Source organism: Nicotiana tomentosiformis, chromosome 1 (genome assembly GCF_000390325.3).
Source record: "Nicotiana tomentosiformis chromosome 1, ASM39032v3, whole genome shotgun sequence".
Lineage (NCBI taxonomy): Eukaryota > Viridiplantae > Streptophyta > Magnoliopsida > Solanales > Solanaceae > Nicotiana > Nicotiana tomentosiformis.
The window spans coordinates 149,692,810-149,719,985 of record NC_090812.1 but is presented as its reverse complement, the minus strand read 5'-3'; the positions used below and the strand labels follow the sequence as shown (position 1 = coordinate 149,719,985).

Here is a 27,176-nt window from a genome sequence, read left to right as displayed (position 1 = left end):
ATTTTTTTAAAGTTTGTTCAATTATGTGAACTTTTATATCGTTTTTAAATAATTTACCTGAATTGAAAGCAGGTTTATTTTAAATATAGTCTTTGATTTGAGGAAGTCACGTTCCTCTTTGGAGATAGAATTTAGATAAGAAAATTTTATTTTCTTTCCTAATATTGTGGTGCAAATTGCATCAAAGTTATCATGATACGGTTTAATCTGAGTTATAAACGGTATTCCTAGGATAATTTCTTTATTTATATTCCTAGTTACTACAAAATCGTTTATAAAGCAGATTCCCTCATTACAGATGTGGGCTTTTGATAACTTATAATTTATCTTTAATTTTTCTCCTGTGGCGGAATATAATTTTGTAGTACTTTTTTCAAGGTACTTAGTTGGTATTATTCCTTCCATTATGCAGTTTATATCTACTCCTGAGTCTAGTAGAGCTAATTTATTTAGCGTGATATCTTTTACCTTTAAGGTTATGGGAATATGGTAGCTTTGGGCTTTTACTTTTGTAATTTTGGCCATAACTGTACCACTAACTGAATCGTCATCATTTTTTGAATTATCATCTTCTGTGAAATATTCACCAATTGGTTCTTTCTTATTGGCAGCTTGTAATATTTCTTTTGTGAGATTTTTCATTTCTATTTTGTCAAGTCTTAGCTTAATTATTTTTTATTTCATCTTTTATAGATTTTAATTCTATCTGTAGATGTTGAATAGTGCGATTATCATCTTTGACCGAAAATCTATTCATAACCTCTTTCATATTAAAAGGTTCTATTTTATGATGATTTCCTTTCTGATTAATGATGATATTTATTAATTCTGTTAAATATTTTTTTTTAATATCCTCATCATCTATGTGATTAATGATATCAAATAGGAATTCTTTAGAGTCGTTAGTAAGGACTTTAATAAAATTTTAACCGCACACACATATTGCACCAGTGCAACTACAGTTGTCTTATTTAGAGCTACTGCTATTATCTAAGCTATATGCCATATTGATTAACTCATCGTCACTGTCAGAATAGCTTTCATCTGATGATGATGATGATGTGATGTTATCATTTTGTTCAAGAATAGCGAATAGCTTTTCTTTAGTATTTTCATCAATTTCTAAGGTGTTAACCTTTTTCTTTTTCTTGTTGGTGACTGGGCATTCATTAGCTCTATGCCCTGTCTTTCCACATGACCAATATTTATCACCGTTTTCGATTTTATAAGCCTTTTGAACCTTCTCTTTTTAGGGGTTCCTTCTTTCTTTTCTTTACGCTTATGGCGTCTTTTGGATTTTTCAGAAGATTTTTTATGTTGTTTTGCTCTTTTAGAACCAAAGTCTTGGCAGAAACTTCCTAACTCTGTTTTGGATCGGAGTTTTTCCTTTTTAATAAGACTTAAATAAGACTTTTAAGTTTTAGGTCTGTACATAAGTCAATACATGTTCTATAGTCTTGTCATTTTTACTAGTGCTAGCTTGGTTGAAAGTTGTATCTGGTTTAGAGATTGTCAATTTTGTTTTAAGTTGTTCTTCGATTTTTTCCAGAAGCTTATCTGTTTCTCTTTAGAATATTCTGGAAGTTTTATTATTGGATGTGTTTCAATTTTAGGAGTTGTTATGGACTTTGTCGGAACCCCTAATTTATTGGTATATTTTAATTGGTTTGATACCATATATCATAGGTTATTTGTGTAATTATTTTGTACAATAATTTTATTTATTTCTTCGTTACTTGGTCAACTTTCAATGTGCACGCTTTCTCTTTTGAAAGGAGAAGCTGTGATTGCTTCATTTTGGATTGGTATTAGAATTTCTTCTAATGGTGAAATAGTGGCTTCTATTATAACTTTGTTTTTGGTATATACCATTTATTAACTACCATTTGCAGGTATTCCTTTTGATTTAGAATTTGTCCTGTTATTTCAAACCATTTAAAGAACACAGTATTACATTTGATTCTTTTTAAATCTTTAATCCATTTATCTTTAAAGATAATCTTTGTTTTAAAGAATGCGTATCTACGCACCATTTTCTATTAATCATATTGTTGGGATGTAACCATTGAGCATCTAGACTTTTCCAATCTATTTCAAAGTCATCGGCTCGGATTACTTGTAACTGATCAATGGTCTCTGCAGCTGGGCTTCTTAGAGTAGCTACAAAGGGTCCATTTTGATAAATGACTTGGGGAGCAGTTTTGTTAAATAGCACATGAAAACATGGGAATCGGGCCGAGTTCTCATTTTGTGCCCCTAAAATGCTAAAAATGAGGAACAGTCATGGCGGGTCGGTGACCAATATTTCTTAGTTCTTTTTCTATTGCCCGAATAAATTTTAAGCGGTCCGAGTCCGAAGGCTCGGGCCCACACGAAAGGCGTTGACTATAGCACACAAAAGTATGGCAATCGAGCCGAGTTCTCGTTTAATGGCCCTAAAATATTAAAAATAAGTAATGCTCATGGAAGGGCGGTGACCATTATACCGTAGGCTGTTTTCCATGGTCCAGATAAATTTTAGACGGTCTGGATTAGGGGGCCTAGTCCCACGCGAAAGGCGTGGGATATAGCACACGAAAATAAGGGAATCAGGCCGAATTCTCATTTTATGGCCCTAAAATGCTAAAAATGAGGAACGGTCATGGAAGGTTGGTGACCATTGTACCTTAGGTCTTTTTCCATGGTCCGGATAAATTTTGACGGTTCGGATACGGGGGATCGGTCACATGCGAAAGGCGTGGGCTATAACACACGAAAATATGGGAATCAGGTCGAGTGCTCTAAGGCCCAATAGGGTTATTAGTTAACCCTAATATTTCCTATATTAGTACACTTAGTGTGTAATTGGGGGTTCCTCCAACACACCGTGACAACCACCGTCGACCAGTAATTCCAGCCGCGGTTCATCCATTTTCGCTTTCGCTTTACGAAGAACAAGTTCCCGTTTTACGATTTACGCGATATCTAATGTGTTTAGATTATCGCGTGTTCCTTCATAACAAATAAAAGTTATCAACACGCAAGCAAAGGTAAGTAGTAAAAAATTGAAAAACTACTACTGATGGAAAGAACTTACATTTATCACAGCACCATTTGATTTAATTGTTACATGCATTCCTCATCAATTCATATGCTGGAAATTTGAGCAATTTCTAGCCAGTATTCCCTCTTTACGACTTCTAGACGTGGTTTGAGAAGTGGACCGGAAGGGATTGGATACTCGAAGAATTGTCGACATCTCAGACAGAGAGGAAAGTAATAGACTAAAAGAACCTTCCATGGTGAAATGACATTGTATCGTAGCCAAATCATTCGCAAAACAGAGCAAAGTCACCGATCATACTGTTGTCAAATCCTGATTAAATAGAAGAAAAAGGAAAAGTTGTTCTGAATTTGCCATTATACCATTCTAGAGATGATTTTTCTCAACATACATATAAAACTGAAAAATGTCATTTCAGTTTTATAAAGCAGTGCTGGTAGTTAAGAGCACTGGATGATATAGCTAAACTAGCAAATGATAGTCATTTTAATGGAAGAAACTTCTGTATAAAACATTGCATCGTATTTGCTTCTCAAACTGATGAAGAGCAGTAGTACTGTCAAATTTCAAGCAAAAGAGAAGTACCTAGTTTTCTCATCTAACCCGACCTGAAGATGATTCCTCGGCTTCATAGTGGCATTATAAGCTCCACACTGCTCAACAAGATTTAACAAAGGAAAAGAATTAACAAACAAGCCAATAAAAGTAACCAAAAATAAAAAGCTGCTGAGATAAAAAAAAGAAAGAATAACTTACGTCGTTTTAAGTATTACAAAACCATTTCCCTATTTACTGTTCAAATTTTACTTTACAATTGTATGAATTGCCGGGGTAATTGGTTCGGGTCCGGTGAGGTTTTGGAATGAATTGGACCACTTAGTTCCAAGGTTTAAAACTTAAGTTAAAATAGTGACAGGATGTGGACTTATGTGTAATCAACCCCGGAATGGAGTTTTGATGATTCCAATAGCTCCATATGGTGATTTTGGACTTAGGAACGTGTTCGGAAAAATTATTTGGAGGTCCGTAGTGGAATTTAGCTTGAAATGCCGAAAGTCAAATTTTTGGAAGTTTGACCGGGGGTTGACTTTTTGATATCGGGGTCGGAATCCGATTCTGAAAATCGGAATAGGTCTGTAATGTGAAATGTGACTTGTGTGCAAAATTTGAAGTCATTCCGGATTGATTTGATGTGTTTTGGCACAAGACGTAGAATTTAAAAATTTAAAGTTCATAGATTTTGATTTGAGGTACGATTCGTCGTTTTGATGTTGGTTGATATGATTTGATGCCTTGAGTAGGTCCATGTTATGTTATGGAACTTGTTGGTATGTTCGGACGGGGTTCCGAGGGGGTCAGGTGAGTTTCGTATGGTTAAAGAATCAAATTCGGAATTGGAAGAAATCTAGAAAATTTCCGTCTTCTGGTGTGATCACACCTGCGAGGAATTGGCTGCAGGTGCGGTGCCGCAGATGTGACCCTTTTTACGCAGAAGCGGAGCTGGGCTAGCCTGGGAAGAGCGCAGGTGCGAAGGAGTTAACTGCATCTGCGAGCGAGGCTCCGCATATGCGGAGTTGAGAAAGAGGCAGGTCTGCAGGTGCGAACCTTTGAGCGCAGAAGCGCGACCACAGGTGCGGTCCTTGGGATCGCAGAAGCGATTCTGGCTAGCCAAGCTGTTCTCGCAGAAGCGAGATTTTTCCCGCATAAGCGAAGGTCACAGATGCGACCCCTTGTCCGCAGATGCGTAAATCGCTGGGACAAAACCTTTAATTCGAGGGTTCAACATTTTCACCCATTTTTCGAATTTTGGAGAGGAAAATTTCCACACAACCTGGGGCAAGTGCTCTTAACTCCCTTGTGATTATATTCGATGAATTAATCTTCATTTTTGGTGTAAGATTATTGAAACTTAAAGAGAAATAGAAGGAAATTTCTATAATGTCACAAAACAAATGTTTCAAGTTTGAATACCGATTTGGGGTCGAATTTGAGTGAAATTAGTATGATTGAACTTGTAATTTGATGGGTTGTCGTATTTTGTGAGTTTCGTCGGATTTTGAAATGTGGGCCCCACGGGTGATTTTTGGGGCGAAATTTCGAATTTTGTGGAAAATATTAGCATTTTGATATGGAATAAATTCCTGTAAATTGTGTGGACTGAATCAAATTAATTGTGGTAGATTCAAGCCATTCGGGAGTTGATACACGCATAATGGGATTTCTGGAGTATTGTTTAGCTTGCTCGACATTGGATTCGGCTTGTTCGAGGTAAGTAACTCTTCTATCCTTGGAGTTGAGGGTATGAACGCTGAATATATGTATTTCGTGAATTATTGGGAGGTGACGCACATGCTAGGTGACGGGCGTGCACTATAGAAGTTGTAACATAATTGTTTATGTGGAATTTTATAGTTAAATAATCTTGGCATTTTCCATGTGATTTTATGTGTTAAAGAAATTGTTCAAAAGTTAGATTTACATGTACAAGGTGACAGTTCAGTCTTGAAAGAAGGTAACGAAGTTTGGGCAGAATGGTCATGAATTCTTAGACAACATGGGCAGTTCCATATGACTAGATGAATACGATTACTACTAGGTGCATGAGAAGGGTACATATTTCAGAAGGCGCATTGTATTTTGACTTACGGATGTTTAATTAGTATTGTGGTACTCACATGGTTGATAGAATGCTAATATTCAAATTTTTTCAAGTGTCACGGAAGAACTTTTAAAGTATTTATCGTGGGATGATCGTGTATGAGAGAGGTGTTAGGCATTCAGGCGGTGGAGATGAAATCAAATATGATGATTTACGTGTTCTATGAATTTGGAGATTTGGGAGTTCTCATGAGCAAATTATTTCATGATTATGGACTGTAAAGTTGTGGCCGGAGCTAGCCAGATGATAGAATTTATTGTGATTTAGTCATTATGGATTTTTGGAGGGATTTTTATCTATTTGTGGGTAACCTGAGTTGATTTGGGGGTCCATTGGTAGGCCCAATTAAGATATGTATTCTACACTAAGCCGGAATGGTTGGCTTCATACTGCTATTGTTGAGGGATGTGTCATTCGGTTGATGTTGAATTTATTCGTGTTCTGAAATGATCTATGAGTTACTCCTTTATGCTACGAGAAGTTGTGATTCATTGGTTATGTGCACATATGGCGCGGTTCTATTTGAGCTTTATAGCGGAATTTGAACGTGATGAGTATTTGAGTATTGCATGATCGATTGGGTAATGGTTATGTTCTTTCAGGTTTTGTGACACTATTTTTGTCATTTGTCTCTCTGTGGTTATTGATTTTGAGCGGGGTGGCTCGAGGTATATATTATGGACCAACGTTTGGATGTGGTCACGCATTGCAGCGGAGTTATGTTAAGGTATGAACCTTGTGTTAGAATCGGGTGATGGTTCTATGGTGTATGATGAATTTTCAACGTTTCGTTATGGCGGTACTTGTTAATCTGGCAAGGCAGTTCTCTCATTTGAATAATTTTCCATGACTGGGTACATTTGAATTGTTGCGTATTGGTGCACGGATGGCACGGGATATGGCTTTGAGTTAAATAGGTACGACATGTCTATGAAATAGTTGTGTTTAGTAATATTAAGCATTTAGACATTTTCAAAAGAATTGTTAGACAAAATGGTTTGGTTATCTCAAAACAAAAAATGAGTTTATTCCAAACTAACATTCGATTCTTAGGACATTATATTTGTCAAGGAAACATTACTCCTATACAAAGATCGATAGATTTTGCTTCAAAATTTCCCGATATTATTACTGATAGAACTCAGTTACAAAGATTTTTGGGAAGTTTAAATTATATTTCGCCTTTTTATAAAGATTTGTCGCGTGAAGCTAAAAAAGAATTATAAAAATCCTTGGACTGATAGTCATACTACTTTGGTTAAAAATATTAAGCAACGTGTTAAATCTTTACCTTGCTTAACCCTTGCTAATCCTGCATGGCAAAAGATTATAGAGACTGATGCGTCTAATATTGGTTACGGAGGGATTTTGAAACAGATAAATCCCAATAATAAGCATGAAGATCTGATTAGATTCTACTCTGGTAAATGGTCTGAAGCCCAGAGAAAATACGCTACTGTGGCACATGAAATATTAACCATAGTAAAATATGTTTTAAAATTTCAAGACGACTTATACAATCAAAAGTTTTTGATAAAAACTGACGCACAATCTGTTAAATATATGTTTAACAAAGACTTTAAACATGATACCTCGAAAATGATATTTGCAAGATGGCAGGCTCAATTAGCCCCTTTTGATTTTGAAATACAATATAAAAAGGGAATTGATAATTCTCTGCCAGATTTCTTATCCCGTGAATATTTACAGGATGGAACCCCCCTGAGGTAGGGGAAGAGGTAGAGGTTGGGGAAGATCATCCCCACAGTCCAGAGGAAGATCATTGATCCTGTTAAAATGGTATCAGAGCCTAGGTACTTTCATGGTATATATAAGATAGATATGAAATATTCGACATAGATATGTTTCTGAAATATGGATTTAGGAGAAACTAGTATGAAAAATACTAGGTTGGAAGAGGTAGATATACCTCAAAACTTTGATTTGTTAAACAAATGGACTATTCTTAAAGTCCCTATTAGAACAATCTATGATTATGGATGGTTTGATAAACTCTCTTCTAAACAACCTGTTAAAACAACTGAGCAATCTTTAGCTTTGAATTCGTCTGAACAGACTATTCGTTTGTTAAACAAGCATAATGTAGATGTATATAAACACCAGTATAATTATTTGTATATTGGTATGGTACAAATTGCTTTTAAGCCATTAACCCTTAAAGGGTTACCAGAGACGTTTTTGGTCGCTCTTAGAGATGCTAGAAATCTGAATTTCAGACAGTCTCTATAATGGGTTCTATTGAATCTACTGTTGCCTACGACCCAGTATATTTTAATACTCAACCCAATCTGCAATTATCTTTATCTGATGTTAATATACTTGATGCATTAACATTAAATGTGAAAACGCATGGTTATAATTATGCGCCTGGTTCTGAACTTATATGTTTATCGTATATGATTTATTTCAAATTACTATCTACGTTAAACCCCAGATGTAAATTATATGATACATCTGATCAGACTATTTTAGTGGAAACGAATTTTGCAAAGTCTAAGGTCACCACGAGGAGACCTATTAAATGGGAGGAAATTAATTTTCCAACTACGTGGACTTTGGATTCGGTTATATCCCCCAGTCAGATAACTAATGCTATCAGTAATACTGAGTATTCTCATATTACTCAAAATCCGGATGGTAGGATTTGCATTCAGTTTGACGATAATAGTTTCACTTATAGTAGACAGTCATTTTCCAATAATAGACTGTTGCCTACTATTAGTTCTAATTATAATAGACATTCCTTTACCAATCATAGATTGTTGCCTGATATTCAACACATTTCTCCTGTTGAACCAGTCTATGGACCAGCTAGAAGTCGTGCTGCATCTTTGCACACAATTTCTATAAAAGTAGGTGATAAACCAGTTGAAAGGGTTAAACCTGTTGAAAAGGTTAAGATTAACCCCCAGACAAATATTGTCCAGGATAGTGATAATATTTCTAATAAGGATATTCCTTCGGCGTCCTAGATGGATTTTGACCCAAATGGTGTTTAAATGATTCTACACCAAATGGATTTTTGTCCCGGGTCACAAGCTAGAGGTTATATTCAAAAAGAATTTTCCAGTGATAAATGGAACCAGTTTAAAACTTGGTTTTTTGATACTTATAGTAAAGAGGATTTGAATAATATTTCTCAAGAATTTTGTAAAACTTGTGCTTTACATAATCAAATTATGTATTTTGTTCATTGTTTTATAACCTCATATTTTCCACTTTTTATAAAAGTTTTAGAAAGATCTTATAAAGACGGGAGTGGCAATATTACTAAAGTCATTTACCCTCTTCAAGCACCTTTTGTTTTACCTAATAATACAGGTATTACTTTTACTGCATTTCAAAAATTTATTGATGAAAATGTTGATGCAGTTAGCATCGCAGAAATTAATAAATTAATTTTTCAAAATAATTATTTGAGCTTATATGTTAAAGTTTTGGGAGAACAGATTCTTGATGAAAAACTTGATAATTTAACAATTTTGATAAAAGATATGAGTACTAGCAAGAGAATAACTGATACTGCCTCTACTTCAAGAAGCAAATCAGAACCTCAAATTGTTGTTACTCATATTCAAAGACCCCCTGAGATTCAGGATTTTAAATTTAAATCTTTTGATGATTTAGAAGAACTTCTTGATAAAAAGTTATCCGGTTTAAATATTAAACCTATTGATTTATCGAAAGATTTTGCTGATAAAATGGAGGCTACTTTTGATTATAAAAATGATGTTTTATTAGAGTTTAATAAACTCAAAAGTTATCCCAAAAAGAATAGTAAGTTTACAGATAGCAGATATGCTGATAAACCCAGAATGCAAACTTATTATTATAATCGTCCTACTCCTCAAGATGTTTTAATAGAGGAACATGATTGAAATCAGACTAATACGTCTTATAGTGGTTCCAAAATTTACGAATGGAATCTTGATGGTTTGAGTGATAGGCAGTTAACTATTCTAGTACATAGAATGCTTATGTATGCAACTATCTGTAAAAGTGTGAAGAATACAGATAGGAATATTTGCAGAATAATTGTTGCAGGTTTTACTGGCCAACTTAGTGGCTGGTGGGATAATTATTTGACTGTCGAAGAAAGGGCAATGATTATTAACGCTAAAGTCATTGACTAAGGAGTTGATAACTTAGGCATGGGCCTAGTGGCAAATAGAGAAGATGTCGTTTATACCCTTATTCTTACTATTTTAGAACACTTTAATGGTAGATTTACCAATCAGAATGAGACTGTCTGTACTCTTCTTAATGGCCTTAGATGTAAGACCTTAGGTGAGTTTAGATGGTATAAAGATACTTTTATGAGTAGAGTGATGGAACTACCGGAGAATAAGATTGAATATTGGAAAGCTAAGTTTATAGATGGCCTTCCCTCCTTATTTGCTGAAAGAGTTAAGAAGGTTCTAAGAGGTAGTTATGGTGAAATTCCATACAGAGACTATACCTATGGTAAGTTGATAGGAATTTACACACAGGAAAGATTAAACTTGTGCAATGAATTAAGATTGTCCAAACAGCTTAAAATGGATAAGCTTAGGGAAAAATCCCAGTTAGGAGATTTTTATACTCGGTTCGGTCTACCCGAGACTTCTACTCATAAGAAGAAGAAATATAAGTATCATAGATACCCAAACCAAGACAGTCCTTATAGGAGAAAGAGATCTAGATATAGATCCAAAGAAGAACGAGAAGCTAAGAAAGCCCATCGTAAGGCTACTAGATTTACCAAAAATAGGTGTAAGAGAGATCTAGCTGACATTAAGTGTTATAAGTGTGGTAAATTTGGCCATATAGCTCCGAATTGTAAGATTCAAAAGCTGAAAACCTTAGGACTAGACGATGAGTTACGTGATAAGGTTTATGGTTTGTTATACACTTCTGGATCAGAATCGGATTATTATTCTGAGTCAGAATCCGAAGCTGAAATAGATTTACTTGATTTATCTGATAGTGATAAAAATGTTGATAATACCTGTACAACTTGCAAAGGTGATACATGTGCTTGTTATGATGAATTTTATAAATTACAATAATAATTTGAAAATTTGAATATGAAAACTATTACATTTGATAATGTAATAGAACTTTTAAAAGAAGTTACTAATGAAAACTTTCATGAAAAAATTATTAATTTGGCTGCTAGTTCAAGTTCTAATTCAAGTTCTAGTTTTGTAAAACCTTTTGAAAAAGAATTTGAATATTCTCCACTTTATTCTTTACTTGAGGTTAATAACCGTCTGTTAAACAAAAATACAACTCCAGCAAGAGATTTTTCTTTCGATGATTTAAAAATTGAAATTGAAAACTTGAAACGAGAGATCAAATCTCTTAAACAAAATCAAATGATTTGTGATCATAGGATTACTCAGATTGAGAAAATCAATTCTCCAGCTGAGAAATCTAATGATAAAAACAAAGGTATTTTTGAAAATGATATTGAAGAAAAACCTATTAGTTTTAATCCTAAACATGATATGTTTTTAGGAATGATGCAAATTATTACTGCTCATAAATGGTATATCAAATATACTATTCTCATTGATAATAGTTTTTCAATTACAAACATTGCCATGATTGATAGTGGAGCAGATGTTAGCTGCATTCAAGAAGGTTTAATACCTACAAAATATTTTCAAAAAACTACTCATATGGTTAGATCTGCATCCGGACATGCTTTAGATATAAAGTATAAACTTCCTAATACGAGTATCTGTCAGAATAAAGTCTGTATTCCTCACTTCTTTTTCTTGGTAAAAAACCAGTTATACCCTCTAATTATACTTGTAACACTGTTTATTAACGCCATTTATCCTTTTACTAGCATAGACTCGAAAGGTTTTACTGCTACTTATAAGGATAAAGAAATAAGTTATACTTTTGTTACAGATCCAGTAACTATAGATATTAATGTTTTAATTGATATGAAGCAAAAACATGTTGATTCTTTACAATTAGAATTGTTTAGTATGAATATATTTGATACTTTGAATTCTACTTAAGTACAAGAAAAAATCAAATTGATTTCCGAGCAGATTGCTATTGATATTTGTGTTGAGCATCCTAGTGCTTTTTGGAATTAAAAAAAGCATATTGTCACTCTTCTCTGAGGATGATATTCCTACTAAATCTCGACCTTGTCAGATGAACGCAGAATTAGTAGAATTTTGCAAAAAAGAGATTGATAGCTTGCTACAAAAGAGTTTGATAAAACTCTCAAAATCTTCTTGGTCTTGCACAGCTTTTTATGTTAATAACGCAACTGAAAAGGAACGTGGCGTTCCTAGATTAGTCATTAATTATAAACCCTTGAATAAATATTTGAAGTAGGTTAGGTATCCTATTCCTAATAAAAGAGATTTATTGTCTAGATTATATGATGTCAATATATTTTTAAAATTCAATTTAAAATCTGGATATTGGCAGATTCAAATATTTAAAGAGCATACTTATAGAACTGCTTTTAATGTTCCATTTGGGCAATATGAATGGAATGTTATGCCTTTTGGTTTGAAGAATGCCCCTTCAGAATTCCAAAAAATTATGAATGATATTTACAACCCCTATCTAGACTTCATCATTCTTTATATCGATGACATTTTGGTATTTTCCAAAATACATGAAATGCATATTAAGCACTTAGACATTTTAAAAAGAATTGTTATACAAAATGGTTTGGTTATCTCAAAACAAAAAATGAGTTTATTCCAAACTAACATTCGATTCTTAAGACATTATATTTGTCAAGGAAAAATTACTCCTATACAAAGATTGATAGATTTTGCCTCAAAATTTCCCGATATTATTACTGATAGAACTCAGTTACAAAGATTTTTGGGAAGTTTAAATTATATTTCGCCTTTTTATAAAGATTTGTCGCGTGATTTAGCCCCCTTATATGATAGGCTAAAAAAGAATTATAAAAATCCTTGGACTGATAGTCATACTACTTTGGTTAAAAATATTAAGCAACGTGTTAAATCTTTACATTGCTTAACCCTTGCTAATCATGCATGGCAAAATATTATAGAGACTGGTGCGTCTAATATTGGTTACGGAGGAATTTTGAAACAGATAAATCCCAATAATAAGCATGAATATCTGATTAGATTCTACTCTGGTAAATGATCTGAAGCCCAGAAAAAAATACGCTACTGTGGCACATGAAATGTTAACCATAGTAAAATATGTTTTAAAATTTCAGGACGACTTATACAATCAAAAGTTTTTGATAAAAACTGACGCACAATCTGTTAAATATATGTTAAACAAAGACTTTAAACATGATTCCTCGAAAATGATATTTGCAAGATGGCAGGCTCAATTAAGCCCCTTTTGATTTTGAAATACAATATAAAAAGGAAATTGATAATTCTCTGCCAGATTTTTTATCCCGTGAATATTTACAGGATGGAACCCCCCTGGGGTAGGGGAAGAGGTAGAGGTTGGGGAAGATCATCCCTACAGTCCAGAGGAAGATCATCACCTTCAGGATCGTCATACGGATCCTCATCAAACTCTCCAGTTATACAAATGGGAAGAAAGAGTTTAACCAATGAGAGGATATCTCTCAGAGAAGAATCATCGATCGGACCATCTGTCCATCTGGAAGATATTCCAGAAGATAGCCCGTTATACGCACATTTGCAGGCCTATTTGACTTCTCAAAAACAGAAAGATATTTCTGCCAAGCAAAGTGATAATTTTGCTTCCATCACAAAAGATGACAATGATGATATCATGTCATATGAGAAAGTGTCAAAAAAAGGAAATGATATTTCTTTTAGAAACCTCTGACATTCAGAGAAAAGAAGAGTCGTGGAAGATATTCCAAAGGTATTTAATAAATGGTTTATATTATCCGGGTGAGTCATACAAAACCCGCTCCTATTATGAAACAATACTAACCAGTACGGGCAGTGCAGATTTTCAGCACTTTTCTGGGTATAGCACAGACGAGAACGTTTATAACTTCTCAAAAATTATAATTAAACAGATCGTATCTGTTGAAGACTGGGGTATATCCACAATAAAAGAAAGGCAGATAAGCCTTAACAAATCTAGAATGAATTTTACCTATTGAGATTATATCCAGGCATTTGATAAAGTGTTATACTACAATAATGATCGACACAAACATACTTGATTTATTAAAGTATGTGCAAAGATATTTGCAGAAGCTGTTCCTAATTGGTTTCTGAACTGGTGGTCATAGCACGGTCCAACAGTAAAAAATTTACCAGATTCATTTCTCAGGTTATACAAAGAATGGATAAAAATTTCCCCTTTTATAAACAACTTATATCGCTCAGATCATATATGTTACCCAGATAAAATTAACCAGATTTATTTCTTTCTGGAATTCTCTATTCCCTGGATACACAAATGGAATCCAGAAGTCGGATTCACCGAAGAACAAGTCCCATGCTTATACATGACTTTTTACAACAACTTTTGGGACAAGTTAATGAAGAAGGATCCCAAAACAAAGACTTTATATGGTCAAGAACTCTTGGATTCAATCGAAATAAAAATCCAAGAGTATTCCAGCCAACCTCAGAAAGAGGTAATTGATGACAGCTTAGTAAGGCATATTTCCAGAAGAATTTCCTTTCAAGAAGGAGATAAAGAAGAAATGATTAACAACTACTTGGAAGAACTCAAAAGAAATTTACTTCATTCCATTAATCAATATGAGAAATCAAACACTTCTATGCAGAGTGAAACCAGCAACGATGATATCGCTGAAGATTCTCAACCCTTTGAATCAGAAAAAATACTTTCTGATGAAGATTTGCGAAATGCGGAAGAATTCATCCGCAAAATAAAAGAAACAGACAAAAGACCAGCACAGTGAAACAGCTGGACCCCACTAGAACAGTGAAGCCGCCGAACCCCACTTAAACAGTAAATACACTGTTTCAACAGTAAAAATACTATTTTGTATAGTAAAAATACTGTAACAGGGATCCACGGGACCCACTTTTTATTGTTCATAGATTCTTTTCTTTTCTATTTATACGTTTCATTCGTTCAGAATAAAGGGAAGCAAAGTCGAGACCCTCTCTCTCTAAAACTCTCTCTCTCTCTAAAGTTGTAAGTAAGAGTTTGTAGCTGGTAGCTTGTAATAGAAGAACAAAAGTAAATAAAGTTTTCAGTTCTTCATCTTCAGGGCCTTGCATCTTAGCCAAAAGGTACATATTTCTTTCTTAGTTAGTATTTCTTCTAGTCTTTCCTCTCTGGCCATGACGATGTCCGGCTAAGAGACATCATATCTATGTTGAATATCTAACTTCTCTCCTATATAAACCATGAAAGAGATGGCATCTATTTAAATATAAATTAATTTTATATATAGAGTTTTGACTTGGTGTCAAGATGGTTGGTACAGTCTAATATAACACTGCTCTTATTGGCTTTGCCTTAGTGGCTTCGTCTAGCCAGCCGTGAACCTCAGCCCGATAAAGGAGTTTAAAAGGGCATCTTCTTTCACGGTTAGAACTGCTAGACACATGGGCTCAATAAAAGTATGTATTATATTACGACAGACCCCTTTCTTGAGTAAAGGTTTTAACCTTCCATACAGTCATTAAACTATATATAAAATTCAAGTATATTTCAATTCTTATATCCTTACTGATTGTGCGGATTATCGCCAGTCTTTAAATATAAGGGTACTGAATTAGCTAGATTAAGAATTCTCAAGTATGTTAAAATAGAAATCTTTAACTAGTGGAAACCTTCCAGACATATAAATGTCAGATGTGAGGTGTGAAACAAGTCCAGTTTCCGGTCAAACGGTGATTTCTGTTTTAGTTTAATTGAGAAGGCATGGAGGATTACCGCCTGCCACTTCATTTCTAAGAGAGATCTAGCTGACATTAAGTGTTATACGTGTGGTAAATTTGGCCATATAGCTCTGAATTGTAAGCTTCAAAAGCTGAAAACCTTAGGACGAGACGATGAGTTACGTGATAAGGTTTATGGTTTGTTATACACTTCTGGATCAGAATCGGATTATTATTCTGAGTCAGAATCCGAAGCTGAAATAGATTTACTAGATTTATCTGATAGTGAGAAAAATGTTGATAATACTTGAACAACTTGCAAAGGTGATACATGTGCTTATGATGATGAATTTTATAAATTACAATCACAATTTGAAAATTTGAATATGAAAACTATTACATCTGATAATGTAATAGAACTTTTAAAAGAAGTTACTGATGAAAAACTTCGTGAAAAAATTATTAATTTGGCTGCTAGTTCAAGTTCTAATTCAACTTCTAGTTTTGTAAAACCTTTTGAAAAAGAATTTGAATATTCTCCACCTTATTCTTTACTTGAGGTTAATAACCGTCTGTTAAACAAAAATGCAACTCCAGCAAGAGATTCTTCTTTCGATGATTTAAAAATTAAAGTTGAAAACTTGAAACGAGAGATCAAATCTCTTAAACAAAATCAAATGATTTGTGATCATAGGATTACTCAGATTGAGAAAATCAATTCTCCAGCTGAGAAATCTAATGATAAAAACAAAGGTATTTTTGAAAATGATATTGAAGAAAAACCTATTAGTTTTAATCCTAAACATGATATGTTTTTAGGAATGATGCAAATTATTACTGGTCATAAATGGTATATCAAATGTACTATTCTCATTGATAATAGTTTTTCAATTACAAACATTGTCATGATTGATAGTAGAGCAGATGTTAGCTGCATTCAAGAAGGTTTAATACCTACGAAATATTTTCAAAAAATTACTCATATGGTTAGATTTGCATCCGGACATGCTTTAGATATAAAGTATAAACTTCCTAATACGAGTATATGTCAGAATAAAGTCTGTATTCCTCACTTCTTTAGAGAGATCTAGCTGACATTAAGTGTTATAAGTGTGGTAAATTTGGCCATATAGCTCCGAATTGTAAGCTTCAAAAGCTGAAAACCTTAGGACGAGACGATGAGTTACGTGATAAGGTTTATGGTTTGTTATACACTTCTGGATCAGAATCGGATTATTATTCTGAGTCAGAATCCGAAGCTGAAATAGATTTACTTGATTTATCTGATAGTGAAAAAAATGTTGATAATACTTGTACAACTTGCAAAGGTGATACATGTGCTTATGATGATGAATTTTATAAATTACAATCACAATTTGAAAATTTGAATATGAAAACTATTACATCTGATAATGTAATAGAACTTTTAAAAGAAGTTACTGATGAAAAACTTCGTGAAAAAAATATTAATTTGGCTGCTAGTTCAAGTTCTAATTCAAGTTCTAGTTTTGTAAAACCTTTTGAAAAATAATTTGAATATTCTCCACTTTATTCTTTACTTGAGGTTAATAACCGTCTGTTAAACAAAAATGCAACTCCAGTAAGAGATTCTTCTTTCGATGATTTAAAAATTAAAGTTAAAAAATTGAAACGAGAGATCAAATCTCTTAAACAAAATCAAATGATTTGTGATCATAGGATTACTCAGATTGAGAAAATCAATTCTCCAGCTGAGAAATCTAATGATAAAAATAAAGGTATTTTTGAAAATGATATTGAAGAAAAACCTATTAGTTTTAATCCTAAACATGATGTGTTTTTAGGAATGATGCAAATTATTACTAGTCATAAATGGTATATCAAATGTACTATTCTCATTGATAATAGTTTTTCAATTACAAACATTGTCATGATTGATAGTGGAGCAGATGTTAGCTGCATTCAAGAAGGTTTAATACTTACGAAATATTTTCAAAAAACTACTCATATGGTTAGATCTGCATCCGGACATGCTTTAGATATAAAGTATAAACTTCCTAATACGAGTATCTGTCAGAATAAAGTCTGTATTCCTCACTTCTTAAGAGAGAGAGAGGGTCTCGACTTTGCTTCCCTTTCTTCTGAACGAATGAAACGTATAAATAGAAAAGAAAAGAATCTATGAACAGTAAAAAGTGGGTCTCGTGGATCCCTGTTACAGTATTTTTACTATACAAAATAGTATTTTTACTGTTGAAACAGTGTATCTACTGTTTAAGTGGGGTTCGGCGGCTTCACTGTGCTATGGGTCCGGCGGCTTCACTGTTCTTGTGGGGTCCAGCTGTTTCACTGTGCTGGTCTTTTTTCCGTTTCTTTTATTTTGCGGATGAATTCTTCCGCATTCCGCAAATCTTCATCAGAAAGTATTTTTTTGATTCAAATGGTTGAGAATCTTCAGCAATATCATCGTTGTTGGTTTCACTCTGCATAGAAGTGTCTGATTTCTCATATTGATTAATGGAATAAAGTAAATTTCTTTTGACTTCTTCCAAGTAGTTGTTAATCATTTCTGCTTTATCTTCTTTTTGAAAGGAAATTCTTCTGGCAATATGCCTTACTGAGCTGTCATCAATTACCTCTTTCTGAGGTTGGCTGGAATACTCTTGGATTTTTATTTCGATTGAATCCAAGAGTTCTTGACCATATAAAGTCTTTGTTTTGTAATCCTTCTTCATTAACTTGTCCCAAAAGTTGTAAAAAGTCATGTATAAGCATGAGACTTGTTCTTCGGTGAATCCGACTTCTGGATTCCATTTGTATATCCAGGGAATAGAGAATTCCAAAAAGAAATAAATCTGGTTAATTTTATCTGGGTAACATATATGATCTGAGTGATATCAGTTGTTTATAAAAAGGGAAATTTTTATCCATTCTTTGTATAACCTGAGAAATGGATCTGGTAAAAATTTTACTGTTGGACCGTGGTATGACCACCAGTTCAGAAACCAATTAGGAACAGCTTCTGCAAATATCTTTGCACATACTTTAATAAACCAAGTATGTTTGTGTCGATCATTATTGTAGTATAACACTTTATCAAATGCCTGGATATAATCCCAATAGGTAAAATTCATTCTAGATTTGTTAAGGCTTATCTGCCTTTCTTTCATTGTGGATATACCCCAGTCTTCAACAGATATGATCTGTTTAATTATAATTTTTGAGAAGTTATAAACGTTCTCGTCTGTGCTATACCCAGAAAAGTGCTGAAAATTTGCACTGCCCGTACTGGTTAGTATTGTTTCATAATAAGAGCGGGTTTTGTATCACTCACCCGGATAATATAAACCATTTATTAAATACCTTTGGAATATCTTCCACGGCTCTTCTTTTCTCTGAATGTCAGAGTTTTCTAAAAGAAATATCATTTCCTTTTTTGACACTTTCTCATATGACTTGATATCATCATTGTCATCTTTTGTGATGGAAGCAAAAGTATCACTTTGCTTGGCATAAATATCTTTCTATTTTTGAGCAGTCAAATAGGCCTGCAAATGTGCGTATAACGGGCTATCTTCTGAAATATCTTCCAGATGGACAGATGGTCCGATCGATGATTCTTCTCTGAGAGATATCCTCTCATTGGTTAAACTCTTTCTTCCCATTTGTATAACTGGGGAGTTTGTTGAGGATCCGTATGACGATCCTGAAGGTGATGATCTTCCTCTGGACTGTGGGGATAATCTTCCCCAACCTCTACCTCTTCCCCTACCCTAGGGGGATTCCATCCTGTAAATATTTACGGGATAAGAAATCTGGCAGAGAATTATCAATTCCCTTTTTATATTGTATTTCAAAATCAAAAGGGGCTAATTGAGCCTGCCGTATTGCAAATATCATTTTCGAGGCATCATGTTTAAAGTCTTTGTTAAACATATATTTAACAGATTGTGCGTCAGTTTTTATCAAAAACTTTTGATTGTATAAATCGTCCTGAAATTTTAAAACACATTTTACTATTGTTAACATTTCATGTGCCTTCAGACCATTTACCAGAGTAGAATCTAATCAGATATTCATGCTTATTATTGGGATTTATCTGTTTCAAAATCCCTCTGTAACCAATATTAGACGCATCAGTCTCTATAATCTTTTGCCATGCAGGATTAGCAAGGGTTAAGTAAGGTAAAGATTTAATACGTTGCTTAATATTTTTAACCAAAGTAGTATGACTATCAGTCCAAGGATTTTTATAATTCTTTTTTAGCCTATCATATAAGGGGGCTAAATCACGCGACAAATCTTTATAAAAAGGCGAAATATAATTTAAACTTCCCAAAAATCTTTGTAACTAAGTTCTATCAGTAATAATATCGGGAAATTTTGAAGCAAAATCTATCGATCTTTGTATAGGAGTAATTTTTCCTTGACAAATATAATGTCCTAAGAATCGAATGTTAGTTTGGAATAAAACTCATTTTTTGTTTTGAGATAACCAAACCATTTTGTATAACAATTATTTTAAAAATGTCTAAATGCTTAATATGCATTTCAAGTGTTTTGGAAAATACCAAAATGTCATCGATATAAACAATGATGAAGTCTAGATAGGGGTTGAAAATATCATTCATAATTTTTTGGAATTCTGAAGGGGCATTCTTCAAAACAAAAGGCATAACATTCCATTCATATTGCCCAAATGAAACATTAAAACCAGTCCTATAAGTATGCTCTTTAAATATTTGAATCTGCAAATATCCAGATTTTAAATCGAATTTTGAAAATATATTGGTATCATATAATATAGACAATAAATCTCTTTTATTAGGAATAGGATACCTAACCCATTTCAAATATTTATTCAAGGGTTTATAATTAATGACTAATTTAGGAACGCCACGTTCCTTTTCAGCTGCGTTATTAACATAAAACGTTGTGCAAGACCAAGGAGATTTTGAGGGTTTTATCAAACCCTTTTGTAGCAAGCTATCAATCTCTTTTTTGTAAAATTCTACTAATTCTGCGTTCATCTGACAAGGTCGAGATTTAGTAGGAATATCAAACCCAATCTGCAATTATCTTTATCTGATGTTAATATACTTGATGCATTAACATTAAATGTGAAAATGCATGGTTACAATTATGCGCCTAGTTCTGAACTTATATGTTTATCGTATAGGATTTATTTCAAATTGCTATCTATGTTAAACCCCAGATGTAAATTATATGATACATCTGATCAGACTATTTTAGTGGAAACGAATTTTGCAAAGTCTAAGGTCACCACGAGGAGACCTATTAAGTGGGATGAAATTAATTTTTCAACTACATGGACTTTGGATTCGGTTATATCCCCCAGTCAGATAACTAATACTGTCAGTAATACTGAGTATTCTCATATTACTCAAAATCCGGATGGTAGGATTTGCATTCAGTTTGACGATAATAGTTCCACTTATAGTAGACAGTTATTTTCCAATAATAGGTTGTTGCCTACTATTAGTTCTAATTATAATAGACATTCCTTTACCAATCATAGATTGTTGCCTGATATTCAACACATTTCTCCTGTTGAACCAGTCTATGGACCAGCTAGAAGCCATGGTGCATCTGTTTTAGTATCAGGTTTGATTTTAGTATATTCGGGAGTATAATATTGAGAGTCGGCTCAGAAAGTGATTATGGTTTCGGTTGGGGTGAGAGAGCTCCGTGACTTGTTGATATGGTAAGTGGTCATGAAATTTCACATGTTTCTTTTATTATTAATAGTGTACGAATATTTTGGGATGAGGTTTGGTTCGATATGGGTTTAATATTGGTATTTGGTTGGTTTTGGAGTAGTCATTGTGGTCAGAAATAGTGCTATGAGCATGTGAGTTGTGTAATATATTAGTTAATTATATTCGTGGTTATGGTTATGGCTTGATACAACTTGTTCAAACTCATACAGTGTGTAAATGTAAGATTCGTGTCTTGAAAAGGAATTTCTGAATGGTGGAAATTAAATTCCAAGGTTTATGGGCTAAAGTTAAATCAATGATTTCAGTTGTATTCTGTTGTCAAGCTTATATGGAATAGGGTGACGTGGGTTCACCCCCGGGTACGTGTGCGGTAAGATGGAACAGTGATTTGAAGGCTTGGAAACAACTCTTGGCACGTTTGAGGACGAACGTATGTTTAAGTGGGGGAGAATGTAACGATATGGCTGGTTATTTTGAGTATTACAACCCCGTTTTCTCATTTACTGCTCAAATTTTACTTTACAGTTGTTGTGTGAATTGACAAGGTAATTGGTTCGGGTCCATTGAGGTTTTGGAATGAATTGGACCACTTAGTTACAAGGTTTAAAACTTAAGTTAAAATAGTGACCGAATGTGGACTTAAGTGTAAACGACCCCGGAATGAAGTTTTGATGATTCCAAAAGCTCCGTATGGTGATTTTGGACTTAGGAGCGTGTCTGGAAAATTATTTGGACGTCCATAGTGGAATTTAGCTTGAAATGTCGAAAGTTGAATTTTTGGAAGTTTCACTGAGGGGTTGACTTTTTGATATCGGAGTCGAAATCTAATTTTGAAAATTGGAATAGGTCTATAATGTGAAATGTGACTTGTGTGCGAAATTTGAAGTCATTCCGGATTGATTTGATGTGTTTCGGCACAAGACGTAGAATTTGAAAGTTCTAAGTTCATAGATTTTGATTTGAGATACGATTCATCGTTATGATATTGGTTGATATGATCTGAGATCTCGAGTAGGTCTGTATTGTGTTATGGAACTTGTTGGTATGTTCGGACTAGGTTCCGAGGGACTCGGGTGAGTTTCGTATGGTTAACGAATCAAATTCGAACTTGGAAGAAATCTAGAAAATTTCTATTTTCTGGTGTGATCGCACCTGCGAGGAATTGGCCACAGGTGCGGTGCCGCAGATGCGATCCTTTTTACGCAGAAGCAGAGCTAGTCTAGCCTGGGCAGGGCGCAGGTGCGAAGGAGTTAACCGCATCTGCGAGCCCGCAGGTGCGAGCGAGGCTCCGCAGATGTGGAGTTGAGGAAGAGGCAGGTCCGCAGGTGCGAACCTTTGAGCGCAGAAGCGCGACCGCAGGTGCAGTCCTGGCATCGCAGAAGCGATTATCGCTGGCCAAGCTGTTCTCGCAGAAGCGAGATTTTTTCCGCAAAAGCGAAGATCGCAAATGCGACCCCTTGTCCGCAGATGCGAAAATCGCTGGGACAAAACCTTAAATTCGAGGGTTCGACATTTTTACCCATTTTTCGAATTTTGGAGCTCGGGTTGGGCGATTTTGAAGAGGAAATTTTTCACACAACTTGGGGTAAATGTTATTAACTCCCTTGTGATTATATTCCATGAATTAATCTTCATTTCTGGTGTAAGAGTATTGAATCTTGAAGAGAAATAGAAGAAAATTTCTATAATGTCACAAAACGATTTTTTTAAGTTTGAATACCGATTTGTGTGAACTGAATCAAATTAATTGTGGTAGATTCGAGCCGTTCGGGAGTTGATACACGTATAATGGGATTTCTGGAGCATTGTTTAGCTTGTTCGAGGTAAGTAATTATTCTAATCTTGGAGTTGAGGGTATGAACCCTTAATATATGTATTTCATGAATTGTTGAGAGGTGACGCACATGCTAGGTGATGGGCGTGTGGGCGTGTACTATAGAAATTGTAACATAATTGTTTATGTGGAATTTTGTAGTTAAATAATCTTGACATTTTCCATGCGGTGACATGCACAATGGCATACATTTATAAAGATGTGTTTTCCTCATGCTGTACGGTATCATATTATTCGTGATTTCTCACACATGTTGAGAGATGGGCATAGTGATGCATTTGTTTTACACTGGTTATCTGGAAAGAAAATGAGACATTTTATTTATTATTGAAATGATTTTGGAAAAATTACTGTTTTCAAACTTAGTCATATTTTTGGCAACTTCGGCAAAAGATTTGAGTCTTCACTGATGGATTTGAAAGGAAGAACTATTATTTTTTTGAAATCATGATTTGGCTGAGCATGTTATCTCTGAGTTACTTCTGGTATTATTTGCTTTATGTTGTTATGGACTATTGTCGACTATTGGTTTTGGACCCGATTTTGGTGGAAGCTCGTCACTACTTTCAACCTATGGCTAGGTTTGTTACTTACTAAGTACATGAGATCGGTTGTACTGATACTACACTTCTGCACATTGCGTGCAGATGTTGGTTGTTGTTGTTGTGCTCGATGGTTACGAGATTTGAAGATGTACCTGCGTTCCTGTTGTAGCTGCCTCTTGTTTAGGGTAGCCTTAGATTTATAAATGCTCTGTTTATGTATTATTATAACATACTATGTAATTAATTCATTTCCGTTTTCTATACTCTTTTCTTAGAAGCTCATGATTTGTACTACCAGTTCTTGGGGATGGTATAAGATTAAGACATTTATTTACTTAAATTTCTTTAATAATCATTATTGGAATGAGATATTTGGTAATTGGCTTACCTAAAGGATTGAGTTATGTGTCATCACGACTAGTTGGATTTTGGATCGTGACACATCTGCTACAGCACCTTGTTTTAATAGACAATCCTCCTTCAGGATGACTTAAGAGAAATGACTAGCCCTTTTCACTGACTGATTAAAGAGAACTAATGCCGGCAAATTACACACAAAAGTGAAGTATGATTCTTCACTTACATTCTGATGACAGATCAGAGTTGAGGTCATTGCCTATTCAATAGAGAATATCAGCACAACTTTCCTTTCACCAACTGACTAAGGAGTTGTAATAGTTTACAAGAAGTTACCAATATCCTGACAAAGAAAAACAAAATTGCTAAGTTGAGATGATCATACATAATAACCTTAACATGGTCTTTTGTCTTTTATATATAAGAAAACAAATATTCTGTCTCATGTACCTTTGAGTAGGAAAAAAATGGAATTTAGACGTCCAGTAGACAGATCAAAGCTCAAGAATGAATATCTGCATTACTATAAACTCTCAGAACATCATAATTACTATAAACTCAACAAAATTGCTAAGTTGAGGTCACTTACCTGCTTGTTGCTTGTTTCTGCAAGATTTTGATGCTGGTCTTCCACTTTTAACTCTCAGAACATCATAATTTATTTCTTCAACTGCTAAAAGCCAATATCCATTTCTGAAAGTTGCAAAGCAAATCACAAAATGATATAACAATTTGGAGAGGATTAATATTTCGATCTTAAAAATAGCCTTAGGTTTACCTGTTCAATGCTAAGAGTAATATGCAAAGAAGAATGCTCAGAGAATACTAGCTGCTTCCGTGCTATCTGCCTCTTGCTTTTGCTGAAAATAAAAGCAAAACTTTCCTTTTTTCTGAGAAAAGATTTTACCTTAAATCCATTGCAGAAGATATTTAGAATTGAGCTAAATTAACAGAAATTGATCTGTACAAACTACAATTTTGCATTGAAGTTAATCACAATCAACAATTAATTGATTTCCCATTTACTAGTTGCATTCAAAGCAATACCATATCTAAGTTTGGTTAAGTGAAAGAATATAAAGTGTGTTAAACATTGTAGATATGAAACGGTCAAGAATTGGTTTAAGTACAAGAAATTAGTGTGAATAATAATTTAATACACTAAATGGTGTTTGAGTTGGGGAAATTTTTATTTTGGGTATGGTAAAAAACGAAGAGGAGAAGTTTGTGGTTTTGCGCGGGACCACAATTCACTTTACATTCATTTTTATTTTATCTAATCTTTCGGTTGGCCTGCATTCCACTAAACTCACTTTTTCTTGTTTAATTATAATTATAACTAAGTGTCAGCAAATGAACCCCACAAGCACATTTGTCAAAAGCAAGGGTTGCCTCATACAACTATTATAGTCTCACCCAAAATAAAAGAAATAAATTCAAAAATAGGCCGGTTTACTGGCGGTAGTTTCAAAAATAATTAAAATTTAGCAATTTTTAATGTAAAGATAAATTTGAACGAAAATACTCCAGCATAATATACTGAAATTCCAGTATAATATACTGGAGTTCCAGCATAAGTATATTGGAACTCTACTATATTTATACTAGAGTTCAAGCAAAGTATACTGGACTTCTAGCATAATATACTGGAGTTCCAGTATAATATATCGATCCAACATAATATGCTGGAAGTTCATACACATGTGCTCCAATCTCCAGTATACTATGCTGGAACTTTCCGCGTGTTGGAGTTCCAGCATAATATGCTGAAAATTCACATACAGATGCACCGATCTCCAGTATATTATACTGGAACTTTTCTTGTTGCAGCAAAATAGTGACTATTTTTCAATAACTTTACAAATGTTGACTATTTTTAAATGACCAGTACAAAAACTGCTAGCCTGTATTATTTTTACAAAATAAAATTCTCCTTCATAATGGAGAATATTGTTTTAGAAAGACTTCATATTGGAGAATATTGTTTCTTCCGAATTGGGCCTACCATATCATGAAGTCTTTGTCTTTTTGTAGGCCTCCCTTGATATTGGGCCTACCATATCATGAATATTGTTTTAGAAATTGTGCAGAGTTGGATTCTACTGAATTATTGCTCAAGTATGAATGATATCCTACGCTCTACATTCTTCAAAGGCCAACTACACCCTTAAACTTTCTGCCGAATTTAGTTTCTTTTTTAATTGTTTTTATACGTATTAATGGAATTCATATTCTAGTATTAATTAACAATGAAAATGATCATCTTAACCTTATTTTGTTTATACAATATAATAAATACTTTTAGGCCCTTTATTTTACGGATAACTTTGAGAAAAAAAGTTAATTTCTTCTTAATATCCACAAGAAAAATACCAAAAAATCAACTAAAGTGGACCGAAGAGATTAATTTTTTTTATGTTTAAGGTTTTGTTATTTTCTTGCACTATACCTCTTTGAAGTTGAAAACCTAAACAATGATAGGAAATTTTATTGGTTGGTTTAGTAGTTTTGGTATCCATATTATTTGATTGGGAAATAATTTATCCCGCGATTTTTATCCTCCAATATGAATAAAAATAACACTACGATCCGCGAATAACTAATTTCGAGATTAGTTATACCGTATTTTAATCTAACCAAATATAAAATAAATTTATCTTAAATTTAATCCCCTTTATAGTACGGAATGAGCCTCTAGTATCTTAAATAGACATTAATCAATCTTGAAATAGTCTCTACAAAGAGCTTTATTTTACCTATTAATTGAATTGCAAGATAATATAAACTAGCTTCCTAGAACACAAACCAGACAATGGAAAAAAAGGGACAAATGAACCAACAAGAAATAGAACCTAAGACCTCACACTATAAACACACCGGGTAATGTAAGAAAAACTATCCTTTTTTCCTCTTTTCAAAAAGTGCTACTCCTGCTTTTAACCCACAAAAAGACAAAAATATCATAATGGAGTCATGTTCCTTAACTATTCATTGAATAATTGAGGCAAGAGATGAAGATTACTTGAGAGTATAGAAAGGGACAGGGTGGGGTGTAAGATTTTAATACGTATATTGGTGGCTCAAGGCCAATAATTAATATTTAATTAATGAGCAAATTTTATCGATTACTTGATCAACATACCGAATTAAATGGGAATCTCTATAAATTGGTCTTCCCTCCACTCATTAGGGTTACC

At 33.8% G+C, this 27,176-nt stretch overlaps 1 long non-coding RNA gene across 5 annotated transcripts in view; it reads right to left on the bottom strand.

The window, feature by feature from the left end:
* Window positions 1-25,181, bottom strand: part of LOC104120879 (uncharacterized) — a 45,646-nt gene extending 20,465 nt beyond the window's left edge. Inside the window, exons 1-5 of one of the 5 annotated variants that reach the window (XR_011413157.1) lie at window positions 24,758-25,180; window positions 24,569-24,672; window positions 24,206-24,494; window positions 3,629-3,696; window positions 2,945-3,355 (exon numbers count right to left, since the gene is read on the bottom strand). This is a non-coding gene — a long non-coding RNA (uncharacterized lncRNA). Of the gene's footprint in view, window positions 1-2,944; window positions 3,356-3,628; window positions 3,697-17,571; window positions 19,292-24,205; window positions 24,673-24,757 lie in introns of those variants that run through there. The other 4 variants (XR_011413155.1, XR_011413154.1, XR_011413153.1 and 1 more) reach the window with 4 other exon arrangements.
* Between the last annotated feature and the right edge of the window lie 1,995 nt (window positions 25,182-27,176).